At 45.6% G+C, this 19174-nt stretch overlaps 4 non-coding genes across 4 annotated transcripts; all 4 read right to left on the bottom strand.

Moving 5' to 3' along the window:
* Positions 1-3516: 3516 nt before the first annotated feature.
* Positions 3517-3599, bottom strand: TRNAL-AAG (transfer RNA leucine (anticodon AAG)). The gene has a single exon. It is a non-coding gene; the product is annotated as a tRNA-Leu (tRNA).
* An 8402-nt stretch (positions 3600-12001) lies between these two features.
* On the bottom strand, positions 12002-12084 carry TRNAL-CAG (transfer RNA leucine (anticodon CAG)). Its single transcript has one exon. It is a non-coding gene; the product is annotated as a tRNA-Leu (tRNA).
* A 4778-nt stretch (positions 12085-16862) lies between these two features.
* Positions 16863-16945, bottom strand: TRNAL-CAG (transfer RNA leucine (anticodon CAG)). The gene has a single exon. It is a non-coding gene; the product is annotated as a tRNA-Leu (tRNA).
* Positions 16946-17993: 1048 nt separating this feature from the next.
* TRNAR-CCG (transfer RNA arginine (anticodon CCG)) lies at positions 17994-18076 on the bottom strand. Its single transcript has one exon. It is a non-coding gene; the product is annotated as a tRNA-Arg (tRNA).
* Positions 18077-19174: the final 1098 nt, after the last annotated feature.

Here is a 19174-nt window from a genome sequence, read left to right as displayed (position 1 = left end):
ATGAGTGCCATGTACTGAGTGAATGTTATTTAATATCCTCCGTATTTTCAATTCCAGACCTTCCTGCTCAGGGAAACAGTGGGATCTGAAGCTGATGAAGGAGAGAGGATGGATCATCCTGACAGTGGATCCGGTGGTGACTGCTACTAATTCTCAATCATCTACTACATGGGGTGTGGACATGCTGAATTTTGAGCCAGTGCACATGGCCGGTGGTGACTGCTACTAATTCTCAATCATCCACTACAGGAGGTGTGGACATGCAGAATTTGGAGCCAGTTCAAGATTCAGATCAGGAGGTGCCTGGCTCCATACCAATCAACTCAGTGCCTCTGAGACAAGGACTTGAACGGTACAGTTTGAGTCCTCGACCGCCATGCTCAACGCGGCTGCAAGGATTCGGGGTGGATTGACTGAATGGGGCATTTCTTGTTGTGTACTATTCTTGTATACTGGATTAGTATAGTATCTTTTTTTTGAGCAGCTATGTTTGTTTTGTATTGGTTAAGGAGAAATGTTGTGTTCATCATGGGCACGCCTATGATGCACACCAAGGGAGGTAGGGAGTATTAGTGTCCCCCGAGTTTTGGAGTTGGATGGTAGGCGCGGTGACGTGGAACCGGAGAGAATAAAAGGTCAGGGAAGGTGTTCCTCGTGGCCAATGACTCTATATTATTCTCTGTGTATTTATTAAAACTTATCTGCGAAACAGGCACTGTGTGTGCACGATGCAACACACCCCTCCCATGCCCTGAATACAGAAGTTAAAAACCAGCTGTGATTGGGACGCAGGGGACCCTGGTGCCACAGAACCTTCTGCACTGTGAACCTGCTGAACTATTGACAGCTGTGCTTTTGATATGTAGGGTCGAAACCTTTATATCGGCCCCTCTATCACGATTTGTTGAAGATGCTGTGATTTCCTGCTTTACCGATTTACTGCGATTTAGCCAACTTCAGGCAATTAGTGCAAGCAACGGACAATAGATCTTATCGATAATTTACAGAAACTGTTGACATTGTTTTTGATAAGGGTGCTTGGAAAAAAAAAGTCAAAAAATGTATCCACCTCACAAAAGACTCTTGTCAGATGTGGGGGTTGAACCCACGTCTCCAAGAGAGACTGCAACCAGAATGCAACACCTTAGACCACCCGGCCATCCTGACACTTTTGACACCAGACTGATGGCTCAATTTCCAGCTTATAAACCAAAATGAGTGCCATGTACTGAGTGAATGTTGTTTAATGTCCTCTGTATTTTCAATTCCAGACCTTCCTGCTCAGGGAAACAGTGGGATCTGAGGCTGATGAAGGAGAGAGGATGGATCATCCTGACAGTGAATCCGGTGGTTACTGCTACTAATTTTCAATCATCGACTACATGGGGTGTGGACATGCAGAAGTTAGAGCCAGTGCACATGGCCGGTGGTGACTGCTACTAATTCTCAATCATCTACTACAAGGGGTGTGGACATGCAGAATTTGGAGCCAGTTCAAGATTCAGATCAGGAGGTGCCTGGCTCCATACCAATCAACTCAGTGCCTCTGAGACAAGGACTTGAACGGTACAGTTTGAGTCATCGACCGCCATGCTCAACGTGGCTGCAAGGATTCGGGGTGGATTGACTGAATGTGGCATTTCTTGTTGTGTACTATTCTTGTATACTGGATTAGTATAGTATCTTTTGTTTGAGCAGCTATGTTTGTTTTGTATTGGTTAAGGAGAAATGTTGTGTTTGTCATGGGCACGCCTATGATGCACACCAAGGGAGGTAGGGAGTGTTAGCCTCCCCCGAGTTTTGGAGTTGGATGGTAGGCGCGGTGACGTGGAACCGGAGAGAATAAAAGGTAGGGGAAGGTGTTCCTCGTGGCTAATGACTCTATATTATTCTCTGTGTATTTATTAAAACTTATCTGCGAAACAGGCACCGTGTGTGCACGATGCAACACACCCCTCCCATGCCCTGAATACAGAAGTTAAAAACCAGCTGTGATTGGGACTCAGGGGACCCTGGTGCCACTGAACCTTCTGCACTGTGAACCTGCTGAACTATTGACAGCTGCGCTCTTGATATGTAGGGTCGAAACCTTTATCTCTGCCCCTCTATCACGATTTGTTGAAGATGCTGTGATTTCCTGCTTTACCAATTTACCGCGATTTAGCCAACTTCAGGAAATTAGTGCAGGCAACGGACAATAGATCTTATTGATAATTTACAGAAACTGTTGACATTGTTTTTGATACGGGTGCTTGGAAAAAAAAAGTCCAAAAATGTATCCACCTCACAAAAGACACTTGTCAGAAGTGGGATTCTAACCCACGCCTCCAAAGTAAACTGCGACCTGAACACAGCGCCTTAGACCACTCGGCCATCCTGACACTCTTGACACCAGACTGATGGCTCAATTTCCAGCTTATAAACCAAAATGAGTGCCATGTACTGAGTGAATGTTATTTAATGTCCTCTGTATTTTCAATTCCAGACCTTCCTGCTCAGGGAAACAGTGGGATCTGAAGCTGATGAAGGAGAGAGGATGGATCATCCTGACAGTGGACCCTGTGGTGACTGCTACTAATTCTCAATCATCTACTACATGTGGTGTGGACATGCAGAATTTTGAGCCAGTGCACATGGCCGGTGGTGACTGCTACTAATTCTCAATCATCTACTACAGGGAGTGTGGACATGAAGAATTTGGAGCCAGTTCAAGATTCAGATCAGGAGGTGCCTGGCTCCATACCAATGAACTCAGTGCCTCTGAGGCAAGGACTTGAACGGTACAGTTTGAGTCCTCGACCGCCATGCTCAACGCGGCTGCAAGGATTCGGGGTGGATTGACTGAATGTGGCATTTCTTGTTGTGTACTATTCTTGTATACTGGTTTAGTATAGTATCTTTTTTTTGAGCAGCTATGTTTGTTTTGTATTGGTTAAGGAGAAATGTTGTGTTCGTCATGGGCACCCCTATGATGCACACCAAGGGAGGTAGGGAGTGTTAGCCTCCCCCGAGTTTTGGAGTTGGATGGTAGGCGCGGTGACGTGGAACCGGAGTGAATAAAAGGTAGGGGAAGGTGTTCCTCGTGGCCAAAGACTCCATATTATTCTTTGTGTATTTATTAAAACTTCTCTGCAAAACAGACACTGTGTGTGCACGACGCAACACCCCCACCCCTCCCATCCCCTGAATACAGAAGTTAAAAACCAGCTGTGATTGGGACGCAGGGGACCCTGGTGCCACTGAACCTTCGGCACTGTGAACCTGCTGAACTATTGACAGCTGTGCTTTTGATATGTAGGGTCGAAACCTTTATCTCGGCCCCTCTATCACGATTTGTTGAAGATGCTGTGATTTCCTGCTTTACCGATTTATTGCGATTTAGCCAACTTCAGGCAATTAGTGCAAGCAACGGAAAATAGATCTTATCGATAATTTACAGAAACTGTTGACATTGTTTTTGATACAGGTGCTTGGAAAAAAAAAGTCCAAAAATGTATCCACCTCGCCAAAGACACTTGTCCGAAGTGGGATTCGAACCCACGCCTCCAAAGGAGACTGCGACCTTAACGCAGCGCCTTAGACCACTCGGCCATCCTGACACTCCACTGATGGCTCGATTTCCAGCTTATAAACCAAAATGAGTGCCATGTACTGAGTGAATGTTGTTTAATATCCTTTGTATTTTCAATTCCAGACCTTCCTGCTCAGGGAAACAGTGGGAACTGAAGCTGATGAAGGAGAGAGGATGGATCATCCTGACAGTGGATCCGGTGGTGACTGCTACTAATTCTCAATCATCTACTACATGGGGTGTGGACATGCTGAATTTTGAGCCAGTGCACATGGCCGGTGATGACTGCTACTAATTCTCAATCATCTACTACAGGGGGTGTGGACATGCAGAATTTGGAGCCAGTTCAAGATTCAGATCAGGAGGTGCCTGGCTCCATACCAATCAACTCAGTGCCTCTGAGACAATGACTTGAACGGTACAGTTTGAGTCCTCGACCGCCATGCTCAACGCGGCTGCAAGGATTTGGGGTGGATTGACTGAATGTGGCATTTCTTGTTGTGTACCATTCTTGTATACTGGATTAGTATAGTATCTTTTTTTTGAGCAGCTATGTTTGTTTTGTATTGGTTAAGGAGAAATGTTGAGTTCGTCATGGGCACGCCTATGATGCACACCAAGGGAGGTAGGGAGTGTTAGTCTCCCCCGAGTTTTGGAGTTGGATGGTAGGCGCAGTGACGTGGAACCGGAGAGAATAAAAGGTCAGGGAAGGTGTTCCTCGTGGCCAATGACTCTATATTATTCTCTGTGTATTTATTAAAACTTATCTGCGAAACAGGCACTGTGTGCACGATGCAACACACCCCTCCCACGCCCTGAATACAGAAGTTAAAAACCAGCTGTGATTGGGATGCAGGGGACCCTGGTGCCACTGAACCTTCTGCACTGTGAACCTGCTGAACTATTGACAGCTGTGCTTTTGATATGTAGGGTCGAAACCTTTAATTTGGCCCCTCTATCACGATTTGTTGAAGATGCTGTGATTTCCCGCTTTACCGATTTACTGCGATTTAGCCAACTTCAGGCAATTAGTGCAAGCAACGGACAATAGATCTTATCGATAATTTACAGAAACTGTTGACATTGTTTTTGATACGGGTGCTTGGAAAAAAAATTCCAAAACTGTATCCACCTCGCAAAAGACACTTATCAGAAGTGGGATTCAAACCAACGCCTCCAAAGAAGACTGCGACCTGAACTCAGCGCCTTAGACCACTCGGCCATCCTGACACTCTTGACACTGCACTGATGGCTCAATTTCCAGCTTATATACCAAAATGAGTGCCATGTACTGAGTAAATGTTGTTTAATGTCCTCTGTATTTTCAATTCCAGACCTTCCTGCTCAGGGACACAGTAGGATCTGAAGCTGATGAAGGAGAGAGGATGGATCATCCTGACAGTGGATCCGGTGGTGACTGCTACTAATTCTCAATCATCTACTACATGGGGTGTGGACATGCTGAATTTTGAGCCAGTGCACATGGCCGGTGGTGACTGCTATTAATTCTCAATCATCTACTACAGGGGGTGTGGACATGCAGAATTTGGAGCTAGTTCAAGATTCAGATCAGGAGGTGCCTGACTCCATACCAATCAACTCAGTGACTCTGAGACAAGGACTTGAACGGTACAGTTTGAGTCCTCGACCGCCATGCTCAAAGCGGCTGCAAGGATTCAGGGTGGATTGACTGAATGTGGCATTTCTTGTTGTGTACTATTATTGTATACTGGATTAGTATAGTATCTTTTTTTTGAGCAGCTATGTTTGTTTTGTATTGGTTAAGGAGAAATGTTGTGTTCGTCATGGTCACACCTATGATGCACACCAAGGGAGGTAGGGAGTGTTAGTCTCCCCCGAGTTTTGGAGTTGGATGGTAGGCGCGGTGACGTGGAACCGGAGAGAATAAAAGGTCAGGGAAGGTGTTCCTCGTGGCCAATGACTCTATATTATTCTCTGTGTATTTATTAAAACTTATCTGCGAAACAGGCACTGTGTGTGCACGATGCAACACACCCCTCCCATGCCCTGAATACAGAAGTTAAAAACCAGCTGTGATTGGGACGCAGGGGACCCTGGTGCCACTGAACCTTCTGCACTGTGAACCTGCTGAACTATTGACAGCTGTGCTTTTGATATGTAGGGTCGAAACCTTTATCTCGGCCCCTCTATCACGATTTGTTGAAAATGCTGTGATTTCCTGTTTTACCGATTTACTGCGATTTAGCCAACTTCAGGCAATTAGTGCAAGCAACGGAAAATAGATCTTATCGATAATTTACAGAAACTGTTGACATTGTTTTTGATACGGTGCTTGGGAAAAAAAGTCCAAAAATGTATCCACCTCGCAAATTACACTCGTCAGAAGTGGGATTTGAACCCACGCCTCCAAGTAAGACTGCAACCTGAACGCAGCGCCTTAGACCACTCAGCCATCCTGACACTCTTCACACCTCGCTCCTGGCTCAATTTTGAGCGTATAAACCAAAATGAGTGCCATGTACTGAGTGAATGTTGTTTAATGTCCTCTGTATTTTCAATTCCAGACCTTCCTGCTCAGGGAAACAGTGGGATCTGAAGCTGATGAAGGAGAGAGGATGGATCATCCTGACAGTGAATCCGGTGGTGAATGCTACTAATTCTCAATCATCGACTACATGGGGTGTGGACATGCAGAAGTTTGAGCCAGTGCACATGGCCGGTGGTGACTGCTACTAATTCTCAATCATCTACTACAAGGGGTGTGGACATGCAGAACTTGGAACCAGTTCAAGATTCAGATCAGGAGGTGCCTGGCTCCATACCAATCAACTCAGTGCCTCTGTGACAAGGACTTGAACGGTACAGTTTGAGTCCTCGACCGCCATGCTCAACGCGGCTGCAAGGATTCGGGGTGGATTGACTGAATGTGGCATTTCTTGTTGTGTACTATTCTTGTATACTGGATTAGTATAGTATCTTTTTTTTGAGCAGCTATGTTTGTTTTGTATTGGTTAAGGAGAAATGTTGTGTTCGTCATGGGCACGCCTATGATGCACACCAAGGGAGGTAGGGAGTGTTAGTCTCCTCCGAGTTTTGGAGTTGGATGGTAGGCGCGGTGACGTGGAACCGGAGAGAATAAAAGGTCAGGGAAGGTGTTCCTCGTGGCCAATGACTCTATGTTATTCTCTGTGTATTTATTAAAACTTATCTGCGAAACAGGCACCGTGTGTGCACGATGCAACACACTCCTCCCATGCCCTGAATACAGAATTTAAAAACCAGCTGTGATTGGGATGCAGGGGACCCTGGTGCCACTGAACCTTCTGCACTGTGAACCTGCTAAACTATTGACAGCTGCGCTCTTGATATGTAGGGTCGAAACCTTTATCTTGGCCCCTCTATCACGATTTGTTGAAGATGCTGTGATTTCCTGCTTTACCGATTTACTGCGATTTAGCCAACTTCAGGCAATTAGTGCAAGCAACGGACAATTTATCTTATCGATAATTTACAGAAACTGTTCACATTGTTTTTGATAAGGGTGCTTGGTAAAAAAAAGTCCAAAAATGTATCCACCTCGCAAAGGACACTTGTCAGAAGTGGGGTTTGAACCCACGTCTCCAAGGGAGACTGCAGCCTGAACGCAGCACCTTAGACCACCCGGCCATCCTGACACTCTTGACGCCAAAGTGATGGCTCAATTTCCAGCTTATAAACCAAAATGAGTGCCATGTACTGAGTGAATGTTATTTAATGTCCTCTGTATTTTCAATTCCAGACCTTCCTGCTCAGGGAAACAGTGGGATCTGAAGCTGATGAAGGAGAGAGGATGGATCATACTGAAAGTGGACCCTGTGGTGACTGCTACTAATTCTCAATCATCTACTACATGGGGTGTGGACTTGCAGAATTTTGAGCCAGTGCATATGGCCGGTGGTGACTGCTACTAATTCTCAATCATCTACTACAGGGGGTGTGGACATGCAGAATTTGGAGCCAGTTCAAGATTAAGATCAGGAGGTGCCTGGCTCCATACCAATCAACTCAGTGCCTCTGAGACAAGGACTTGAACGGTACAGTTTGAGTCCTCGACCGTCATGCTCAACACGGCTGCAAGGATTCGGGGTGGATTGACTGAATGTGGTATTTATTGTTGTGTACTATTCTTGTATACTGGATTAGTATAGTATCTTTTTTTTGAGCAGCTATGTTTGTTTTGTATTGGTTAAGGAGAAATGTTGTGTTCGTCATGGACACGCCCATGATGCACACCAAGGGAGGTAGGGAGTGTTAGTCTCCCCCGAGTATTGGAGTTGGATGGTAGGTGCGGTGATGTGAAATCGGAGAGAATAAAAGGTAGGGGAAGGTGTCCCTCGTGGCCAAAGACTCCATATTATTCTTTGTGTATTTATTAAAACTTCTCTGCAAAACAGGCACCGTGTGTGCACGACGCAACACCCCCACCCCTCCCATCCCCTGAATACAGAAGTTAAAAACCAGCTGTGATTGGGACGCAGGGGACCCTGGTGCCACTGAACCTTCTGCACTGTGAACCTGCTGAACTATTGACAGCTGCGCTTTTGATATGTAGGGTCGAAACCTTTATCTCGGCCCCTCTATCACGATTTGTTGAAGATGCTGTGATTTCCTGCTTTACCGATTTACTGCGATTTAGCCAACTTCAGGCAATTAGTGCAAGCAACGGAAAATAGATCTTATCGATAATTTACAGAAACTGTTGACATTGTTTTTGATACGGTGCTTGGGAAAAAAAAGTCCAAAAATGTATCCACCTCGCAAAATACACTTGTCAGAGGTGGGATTTGAACCCACACCTTCAAGGGAGACTGCGACCTGAACGCAGTGCCTTAGACCACTCGGCCATCCTGACACTCTTCACACTTCGCTCATGGCTCAATTTCGAGCGTATAAACCAAAATGAGTGCCATGTACTGAGTGAATGTTGTTTAATGTCCTCTGTATTTTCAATTCCAGACCTTCCTGCTCAGGGAAACAGTGGGATCTGAAGCTGATGAAGGAGAGACGATGGATCATCCTGACAGTGAATCCGGTGGTGACTGCTACTAATTCTCAATCATCTACTACATGGGGTGTGGACATGCAGAAGTTTGAGGCAGTGCACATGGCGGGTAGTGACTGCTACTAATTCTCAATCATCTACTACAAGGGGTGTGGACATGCAGAATTTGGAGCCAGTTCAAGATTCAGATCAGGAGGTGCCTGGCTCCATACCAATCAACTCAGTGCCTCTGAGACAAGGACTTGAACGGTACAGTTTGAGTCCTCGACCGCCATGATCAACGCGGCTGCAAGGATTCGGAGTGGATTGACTGAATGTGGCATTTCTTGTTGTGTACTATTCTTGTATAATGGATTAGTATAGTATCTTTTTTTTTAGCAGCTATGTTTGTTTTGTATTGGTTAAGGAGAAATGTTGTGTTCGTCATGGGCACGCCTCTGATGCACACCAAGGGAGGTAGGGAGTGTTAGTCTCCCCCGAGTTTTGGAGTTGGATGGTAGGCGCGGTGACGTGGAACCGGAGAGAATAAAAGGTCAGGGAAGGTGTTCCTTGTGGCCAATGACTCTATATTATTCTCTGTGTATTTATTAAAACTTATCTGCGAAACAGGCACCGTGTGTGCACGATGCAACACACCCCTCCAATGCCCTGAATACCGAAGTTAAAAATCAGCTGTGATTGGGACGCAGGGGAGCCTGGTGCCACTGAACCTTCTGCACTGTGAACCTGCTGAACTATTGACAGCTGCGCTTTTGATATGTAGGGTCGAAACCTTTATCTCGGCCCCTCTATCACGATTTGTTGAAGATGCTGTGATTTCCTGCTTTACCGATTTACTGCGATTTAGCCAACTTCAGGCAATTAGTGCAAGCAACGGAAAATAGATCTTATCGATAATTTACAGAAACTGTTGACATTGTTTTTGATACGGTGCTTGGGAAAAAAAAGTCCAAAAATGTATCCACCTCGCAAAATACACTTGTCAGAGGTGGGATTTGAACCCACACATTCAAGGGAGACTGCGACCTGAACGCAGTGCCTTAGACCACTCGGCCATCCTGACACTCTTCACACTTTGCTCATGGCTCAATTTCGAGCGTATAAACCAAAATGAGTGCCATGTACTGAGTGAATGTTGTTTAATGTCCTCTGTATTTTCAATTCCAGACCTTCCTGCTCAAGTAAACAGTGGGATCTGAAGCTGATGAAGGAGAGACGATGGATCATCCTGACAGTGAATCCGGTTGTGACTGCTACTAATTCTCAATCATCTACTACATGGGGTGTGGACATGCAGAAGTTTGAGGCAGTGCACATGGCGGGTAGTGACTGCTACTAATTCTCAATCATCTACTACAAGGGGTGTGGACATGCAGAATTTGGAGCCAGTTCAAGATTCAGATCAGGAGGTGCCTGGCTCCATACCAATCAACTCAGTGCCTCTGAGACAAGGACTTGAACGGTACAGTTTGAGTCCTCGACCGCCATGATCAACGCGGCTGCAAGGATTCGGAGTGGATTGACTGAATGTGGCATTTCTTGTTGTGTACTATTCTTGTATAATGGATTAGTATAGTATCTTTTTTTTTAGCAGCTATGTTTGTTTTGTATTGGTTAAGGAGAAATGTTGTGTTCGTCATGGGCACGCCTCTGATGCACACCAAGGGAGGTAGGGAGTGTTAGTCTCCCCCGAGTTTTGGAGTTGGATGGTAGGCGCGGTGACGTGGAACCGGAGAGAATAAAAGGTCAGGGAAGGTGTTCCTTGTGGCCAATGACTCTATATTATTCTCTGTGTATTTATTAAAACTTATCTGCGAAACAGGCACCGTGTGTGCACGATGCAACACACCCCTCCAAAGCCCTGAATACCGAAGTTAAAAATCAGCTGTGATTGGGACGCAGGGGAGCCTGGTGCCACTGAACCTTCTGCACTGTGAACCTGCTGAACTATTGACAGCTGCGCTTTTGATATGTAGGGTCGAAACCTTTATCTCGGCCCCTCTATCACGATTTGTTGAAGATGCTGTGATTTCCTGCTTTACCGATTTACTGCGATTTAGCCAACTTCAGGCAATTAGTGCAAGCAACGGAAAATAGATCTTATCCATAATTTACAGAAACTGTTGACATTGTTTAGATACGGTGCTTGGGAAAAAATAGTCCAAAAATGTATCCACCTCACAAAATACACTTGTCAGAAGTGGGATTTGAACCCACACCTCCAAGGAAGACTGCGACCTGAACGCAGCGCCTTAGACCACTCAGCCATCCTAACACTCTTCACACTTTGCTCATGGCTCACTTTCGAGCGTATAAACCAAAATGAGTGCCATGTACTGAGTGAATGTTGTTTAATGTCCTCTGTATTTTCAATTCCAGACCTTCCTGCTCAGGGAAACAGTGGGATTTGAAGCTGATGAAGGAGAGAGGATGGATCATCCTGACAGTGAATCCGGTGGTGACTGCTACTAATTCTCTATCATCTACTACATGGGGTGTGGACATGCAGAAGTTTGAGCCAGTACACATGGCCGGTGGTAACTGCTACTAATTCTCAATCATCTACTACAAGGGGTGTGGACATGCAGAATTTGGAGCCAGTTCAAGATTCAGATCAGGAGGTGCCTGGCTCCATACCAATCAACTCAGTGCCTCTGAGACAAGGACTTGAACTGTACAGTTTGAGTCCTCGACCGCCATGCTCAACGCGGCTGCAAGGATTCGGGGTGGATTGACTGAATGTGGCATTTCTTGTTGTGTACTATTCTTGTATACTGGATTAGTATAGTATCTTTTTTTTGAGCAGCTATGTTTGTTTTCTATTGGTTAAGGAGAAATGTTGTGTTCGTCATGGGCACGCCTATGATGCACACCAAGAGAGGTAGGGAGTGTTAGTCTCCCCCGAGTTTTGGAGTTGGATGGTAGGCGCGGTGACGTGGAACCGGAGAGAATAAAAGGTCAGGGAAGGTGTTCCTCGTGGCCAATGACTCTATATTATTCTCTGTGTATTTATTAAAACTTATCTGCGAAACAGGCACCGTGTGTGCACGATGCAACACACCCCTCCCATGCCCTGAATACAGAAGTTAAAAACCAGCTGTGATTGGGACGCAGGGGACCCTGGTGCCACTGAACCTTCTGCACTGTGAACCTGCTGAACTATTGACAGCTGCGCTCTTGATATGTAGGGTCAAAACCTTTATCTCTGCACCTCTATCACGATTTGTTGAAGATGCTGTGATTTCCCGCTTTACCGATTTACTGCGATTTAGCCAACTTCAGGAAATTAGTGCAAGCAACGGACAATAGATCTTATCGATAATTTACAGAAACTGTTGACATTGTTTTTAATACGGGTGCTTGGAAAAAAAAAAGTCCAAAAATGTATCCACCTCGCGAAAGACACTTGTCAGAAGTGGGATTCGAACCCACGCCTCCAAGGGAGACTGCGACCTGAACGCAGCGCCTTAGACCACTCGGCCATCCTGACACTCCGCACACCTCGCTCATGGCTCAATTTCGAGCGTATAAACCAAAATGAGTGCCATGTACTGAGTGAATGTTGTTTAATGTCCCCTGTATTTTCAATTCCAGACCTTCCTGCTCAGGGAAACAGTGGGATCTGAAGCTGATGAAGGAGAGAGGATGGATCATCCTGACAGTGGATCCGGTGGTGACTGCTACCAATTCTCAATCATCTACTACATGGGGTGTGGACATGCTGAATTTTGAGCTAGTGCACATGGCCGGTGGTGACTGCTACTAATTCTCAATCATCTACTACAGGGGGTGTGGACATGCAGAATTTGGAGCCAGTTCAAGATTCAGATCAGGAGGTGCCTGGCTCCATACCAATCAACTCAGTGCCTCTGACTCAAGGACTTGAACGGTACAGTTTGAGTCCTCGACCGCCATGCTCAACGCGGCTGCAAGGATTCGGGGTGGATTGACTGAATGTGGTATTTATTGTTGTGTACTATTCTTGTATACTGGATTAGTATAGTATCTTTTTTTTGAGCAGCTATGTTTGTTTTGTATTGGTTAAGGAGAAATGTTGTGTTCGTCATGGGCACGCCCATGATGCACACCAAGGGAGGTAGGGAGTGTTAGTCTCCCCCGAATTTTGGAGTTGGATGGTAGGTGCGGTGATGTGGAATCAGAGAGAATAAAAGGTAGGGGAAGGTGTTCCTCGTGGCCAAAGACTCCATATTATTCTTTGTGTATTTATTAAAACTGCTCTGCAAAACAGGCACTGTGTGTGCACAACGCAACACCCCCACCCATCCCAACCCCTGAACACAGAAGTTAAAAACCAGCTGTGATTGGGACGCAGGGGACCCTGGAGCCACTGAACCTTCTGCACTGTGAACCTGCTGAACTATTGACAGCTGTGCTTTTGATATGTAGGGTGGAAACCTTTATCTCGGCCCCTCTATCACGATTTGTTGAAGATGCTGTGATTTCCTGCTTTACCGATTTAATGCGATTTAGCCAACTTCAGGCAATTAGTGCAAGCAACGGACAATAGATCTTATCGATAATTTACAGAAACTGTTGACATTGTTTTTGATAAGGGTGCTTGGAAAAAAAAAGTCCAAAAATGTATCCACCTCGCAAAATACACTTGTCAGAAGTGGGATTTGAACCCACACCTCCAAGGGAGACAGTGACCTGAACGCAGCGCCTTAGACCACTCGGCCATCCTAACACTCTTCACACCTTGCTCATGGCTCAATTTCGAGCGTATAAACCAAAATGAGTGCCATGTACTGAGTGAATGTTGTTTAATGTTCTCTGTATTTTCAATTCCAGACCTTCCTGCTCAGGGAAACAGTGGGATCTGAAGCTGATGAAGGAGAGAGGATGGATCATCCTGACAGTGGACCCTGTGGTGACTGCTACTAATTCTCAATCATCTACTACATGTGGTGTGGACATGCAGAATTTTGAGCCAGTGCATATGGCCGGTGGTGACTGCTACTAATTCTCAATCATCTACTACAGGGGGTGTTGACATGCAGAATTTGGAGCCAGTTCAAGATTCAGATCAGGAGGTGCCTGGCTCTATACCAATCAACTCAGTGCCTCTGAGACAAGGACTTGAACGGTACAGTTTGAGTCCTCGACCGCCATGCTCAACGTGGCTGCAAGGATTCGGGGTGGATTGACTGAATGTGGTATTTATTGTTGTGTACTATTCTTGTATACTGGATTAGTATAGTATCTTTTTTTTGAGCAGCTATGTTTGTTTTGTATTGGTTAAGGAGAAATGTTGTGTTCGTCATGGGCACGCCCATGATGCACACCAAGGGAGGTAGGGAGTGTTAGTCTCCCCGAGTTTTGGAGTTGGATGGTAGGTGCGGTGATGTGGAATCGGAGAGAATAAAAGGTAGGGGAAGGTGTTCCTCGTGGCCAAAGACTCCATATTATTCTTTGTGTATTTATTAAAACTTATCTACAAAACAGGCACTGTGTGTGCACGACGCAACACCCACAGCCCTCCCATCCCCTGAATACAGAAGTTAAAAACCAGCTGTGATTGGGACGCAGGGGACCGTGGTGCCACTGAACCTTCTGCACTGTGAACCTGCTGAACTATTGACAGCTGCGCTTTTGATATGTAGGGTCGAAACTTTTATCTCGGCCCCTCTATCACGAATTGTTGAAGATGCTGTGATTTCCTGCTTTACCGATTTACTGCGATTTAGCCAACTTCAGGCAATTAGTGCAAGCAACGGAAAATAGATCTTATCGATAATTTACAGAAACTGTTGACATTGTTTTTGATACGGTGCTTGGGAAAAAAAAGTCCAAAAATGTATCCACCTCGCAAAATACACTTGTCAGAAGTGGGATTTGAACCCACACCTCCAAGGGAAGCTGCGACCTGAACGCAGCGCCTTAGACCACTCGGCCATCCTGACACTCTTCACACCTTGCTCAAGGATCAATTTCGAGCGTATAAACCAAAATGAGTGCCATGTACTGAGTGAATGTTGTTTAATGTCCTCTGTATTTTCAATTCCAGACCTTCCTGCACAGGGAAACAGTGGGATCTGAAGCTGATGAAGGAGAGAGGATGGATCATCCTGACAGTGAATCCGGTGGTGACTGCTACTAATTCTCAATCATCGACTACATGGGGTGTGGACATGCAGAAGTTTGAGCCAGTGCACATGGCCAGTGGTGACTGCTACTAATTCTCAATCATCTACTACAGGGGGTGTGGACATGCAGAATTTGGAGTCAGTTCAAGATTCAGATCAGGAGGTGCCTGGCTCCATACCAATCAACTCAGTGCCTCTGAGACAAGGACTTGAACGGTACAGTTTGAGTCCTCGACCGCCATGCTCAACGCGGCTGCAAGGATTCGGGGTGGATTGACTGAATGTGGCATTTCTTGTTGTGTACTATTCTTGTATACTGGATTAGTATAGTATCTTTTTTTTGAGCAGCTATGTTTGTTTTGTATTGGTTAAGGAGAAATGTTGTGTTCGTCATGGGCACGCCTATGATGCACACCAAGGGAGGTAGGGAGTGTTAGTCTCCCCCGAGTTTTGGAGTTGGATGGTAGGCGCGGTGACGTGGAACCGGAGAGAATAAAAGGTCAGGGAAGGTGTTCCTCGTGGCCAATGACTCTAAATTATTCTCTGTGTATTTATTAAAACTTATCTGCGAAACAGGCAACGTGTGTGCACGATGCAATACACCCCTCCCATGCCCTGAATACAGAAGTTAAAAACCAGCTGTGATTGGGACGCAGGGGACCCTGGTGCCACTGAACCTTCTGCACTGTGAACCTGCTGAACTATTGACAGCTGCGCTCTTGATATGTAGGGTCGAAACCTTTATCTCTGCCCCTCTATCACGATTTGTTGAAGATGATGTGATTTCCTGCTTTACCGATTTACTGCGATTTAACCAACTTCAGGAAATTAGTGCAAGCAACGGACAATAGATCTTATTGATAATTTACAGAAACTGTTGACATTGTTTTTGATACGGGTGCTTGGAAAAAAAAAGTCCAAAAATGTATCCACCTCGCAAAAGGCACTTGTCAGAAGTGGGATTTGAACCCATGCCTCCAAAGGAGACTGCGATCTGAATGCAGTGCCTTAGACCACTCAGCCATCCGGACACTCTTGACACTGCACTGATGGCTCAATTTCCAGCTTATAAACCAAAATGAGTGCCATGTACTGAGTGAATGTTGTTTAATGTCCTCTGTATTTTCAATTCCAGACCTTCCTGCTCAGGGAAACAGTGGGATCTGAAGCTGATGAAGGAGAGAGGATGGATCATCCTGACAGTGGATCCGGTGGTGACTGCTACTAATTCTCAATCATCTACTACATGGGGTGTGGACATGCTGAATTTTGAGCCAGTGCACATGGCCGGTGGTGACTGCTACTAATTCTCAATCATCTACTACAGGGGGTGTGGACATGCAGAATTTGGAGCCAGTTCAAGATTCAGATCAGGAGGTGCCTGGCTCCATACCAATCAACTCAGTGCCTCTGAGACAAGGACTTGAACGGTACAGTTTGAGTCCTCGACCGCCATGCTCAACGCGGCTGCAAGGATTCGGGGTGGATTGACTGAATATGGCAGTTCTTGTTGTGTACTATTCTTGTATACTGGATTAGTATAGTATCTTTTTTTTGAGCAGCTATGTTTGTTTTGTATTGGTTAAGGAGAAATGTTGTGTTCGTCATGGGCACGCCTATGATGCACACCAAGGGATGTAGGGAGTGATAGTCTCCCCAGAGTTTTGGAGTTGGATGGAAGGCGCGGTGACGTGGAACCGGAGAGAATAAAAGGTCAGGGAAGGTGTTCCTCGTGGCCAATGACTCTATATTATTCTCTGTGTATTTATTAAAACTTATCTGCGAAACAGGCACCGTGTGTGCACGATGCAACACACCCCTCCCATGCCCTGAATACAGAAGTTAAAAACCAGCTGTGATTGGGACGCAGGGGACCCTGGTGCCACTGAACCTTCTGCACTATGAACCTGCTGAACTATTGACAGCTGCGCTCTTGATATGTAGGGTCGAAACCTTTATCTCTGCCCCTCTATCACGATTTGTTGAAGATGATGTGATTTCCTGCTTTACCGATTTACTGCGATTTAACCAACTTCAGAAAATTAGTGCAAGCAACGGACAATAGATCTTATTGATAATTTACAGAAACTGTTGACATTGTTTTTGATACGGGTGCTTGGAAAAAAAAGTCCAAAAATGTATCCACCTCGCAAAAGGCACTTGTCAGAAGTGGGATTTGAACCCATGCCTCCAAAGGAGACTGCAATCTGAATGCAGTGCCTTAGACCACTCAGCCATCCTGACACTCTTAACACTGCACTGATGGCTCAATTTCCAGCTTATAAACCAAAATGAGTGCCATGTACTGAGTGAATGTTGTTTAATGTCCTCTGTATTTTCAATTCCAGACCTTCCTGCTCAGGGAAACAGTGGGATCTGAAGCTGATGAAGGAGAGAGGATGGATCATCCTGACAGTGGATCCGGTGGTGACTGCTACTAATTCTCAATCATCTACTACAGGGGGTGTGGACATGCAGAATTTGGAGCCAGTTCAAGATTCAGATCAGGAGGTGCCTGGCTCCATACCAATCAACTCAGTGCCTCTGAGACAATGACTTGAACGGTACAGTTTGAGTCCTCGACCGCCATGCTCAACGCGGCTGCAAGGATTCGGGGTGGATTGACTGAATGTGGCATTTCTTGTTGTGTACCATTCTTGTATACTGGATTAGTATAGTATCTTTTTTTTTAGCAGCTATGTTTGTTTTGTATTGGTTAAGGAGAAATGTTGTGTTCGTTATGGGCACGCCTATGATGCACACCAAGGGAGGTAGGGAGTGTTAGTCTCCCCCGAGTTTTGGAGTTGGATGGTAGGCGCGGTGACGTGGAACCGGAGAGAATAAAAGGTCAGGGAAGGTGTTCCTCGTGGCCAATGACTCTATATTATTCTCTGTGTATTTATTAAAACTTATCTGCGAAACAGGCACTGTGTGCACGATGCAACACACCCCTCCCATGCCCTGAATACAGAAGTTAAAAACCAGCTGTGATTGGGATGCAGGGGACCCTGGTGCCACTGAACCTTCTGCACTGTGAACCTGCTGAACTATTGACAGCTGTGCTTTTGATATGTAGGGTCGAAACCTTTAATTTGGCCCCTCTATCACGATTTGTTGAAGATGCTGTGATTTCCTGCTTTACCGTTTACTGCGATTTAGCCAACTTCAGGCAATTAGTGCAAGCAACGGACAATAGATCTTATCGATAATTTACAGAAACTGTTGACATTGTTTTTGATACGGGTGCTTGGAAAAAAAATTCCAAAACTGTATCCACCTCGCAAAAGACACTTATCAGAAGTGGGATTCAAACCCACGCCTCCAAGGAAGACTGCAACCGGAACGCAGCGCCTTAGACCACTCAGCCATCCTGACACTCTTCACACCTAGCTCATGGCTCAATTTTGAGCGTATAAACGAAAATGAGTGCCATGTACTGAGTGAATGTTGTTTAATGTCCTCTGTATTTTCAATTCCAGACCTTCCTGCTCAGGGAAACAGTGGGAACTGAAGCTGATGAAGGAGAGAGGATGGATCATCCTGACAGTGGATCCGGTGGTGACTGCTACTAATTCTCAATCATCTACTACATGGGGTGTGGACATGCTGAATTTTGAGCCAGTGCACATGGCCGGTGATGACTGCTACTAATTCTCAATCATCTACTACAGGGGGTGTGGACATGCAGAATTTGGAGCCAGTTCAAGATTCAGATCAGGAGGTGCCTGGCTCCATACCAATCAACTCAGTGCCTCTGAGACAAGGACTTGAACGGTACAGTTTGAGTCCTCGACCGCCATGCTCAACGCGGCTGCAAGGATTTGGGGTGGATTGACTGAATGTGGCATTTCTTGTTGTGTACCATTCTTGTATACTGGATTAGTATAGTATCTTTTTTTTGAGCAGCTATGTTTGTTTTGTATTGGTTAAGGAGAAATGTTGAGTTCGTCATGGGCACGCCTATGATGCACACCAAGGGAGGTAGGGAGTGTTAGTCTCCCCCGAGTTTTGGAGTTGGATGGTAGGCGCAGTGACGTGGAACCGGAGAGAATAAAAGGTCAGGGAAGGTGTTCCTCGTGGCCAATGACTCTATATTATTCTCTGTGTATTTATTAAAACTTATCTGCGAAACAGGCACTGTGTGCACGATGCAACACACCCCTCCCATGCCCTGAATACAGAAGTTAAAAACCAGCTGTGATTGGGATGCAGGGGACCCTGGTGCCACTGAACCTTCTGCACTGTGAACCTGCTGAACTATTGACAGCTGTGCTTTTGATATGTAGGGTCGAAACCTTTAATTTGGCCCCTCTATCACGATTTGTTGAAGATGCTGTGATTTCCCGCTTTACCGATTTACTGCGATTTAGCCAACTTCAGGCAATTAGTGCAAGCAACGGACAATAGATCTTATCGATAATTTACAGAAACTGTTGACATTGTTTTTGATACGGGTGCTTGGAAAAAAAATTC

This window comes from Pleurodeles waltl, unplaced genomic scaffold (assembly GCF_031143425.1).
Source record: "Pleurodeles waltl isolate 20211129_DDA unplaced genomic scaffold, aPleWal1.hap1.20221129 scaffold_39, whole genome shotgun sequence".
NCBI lineage: Eukaryota > Metazoa > Chordata > Amphibia > Caudata > Salamandridae > Pleurodeles > Pleurodeles waltl.
The sequence above is the reverse complement of the archived record's forward strand: the minus strand, read 5'-3'. Positions and strand labels throughout refer to the sequence as shown.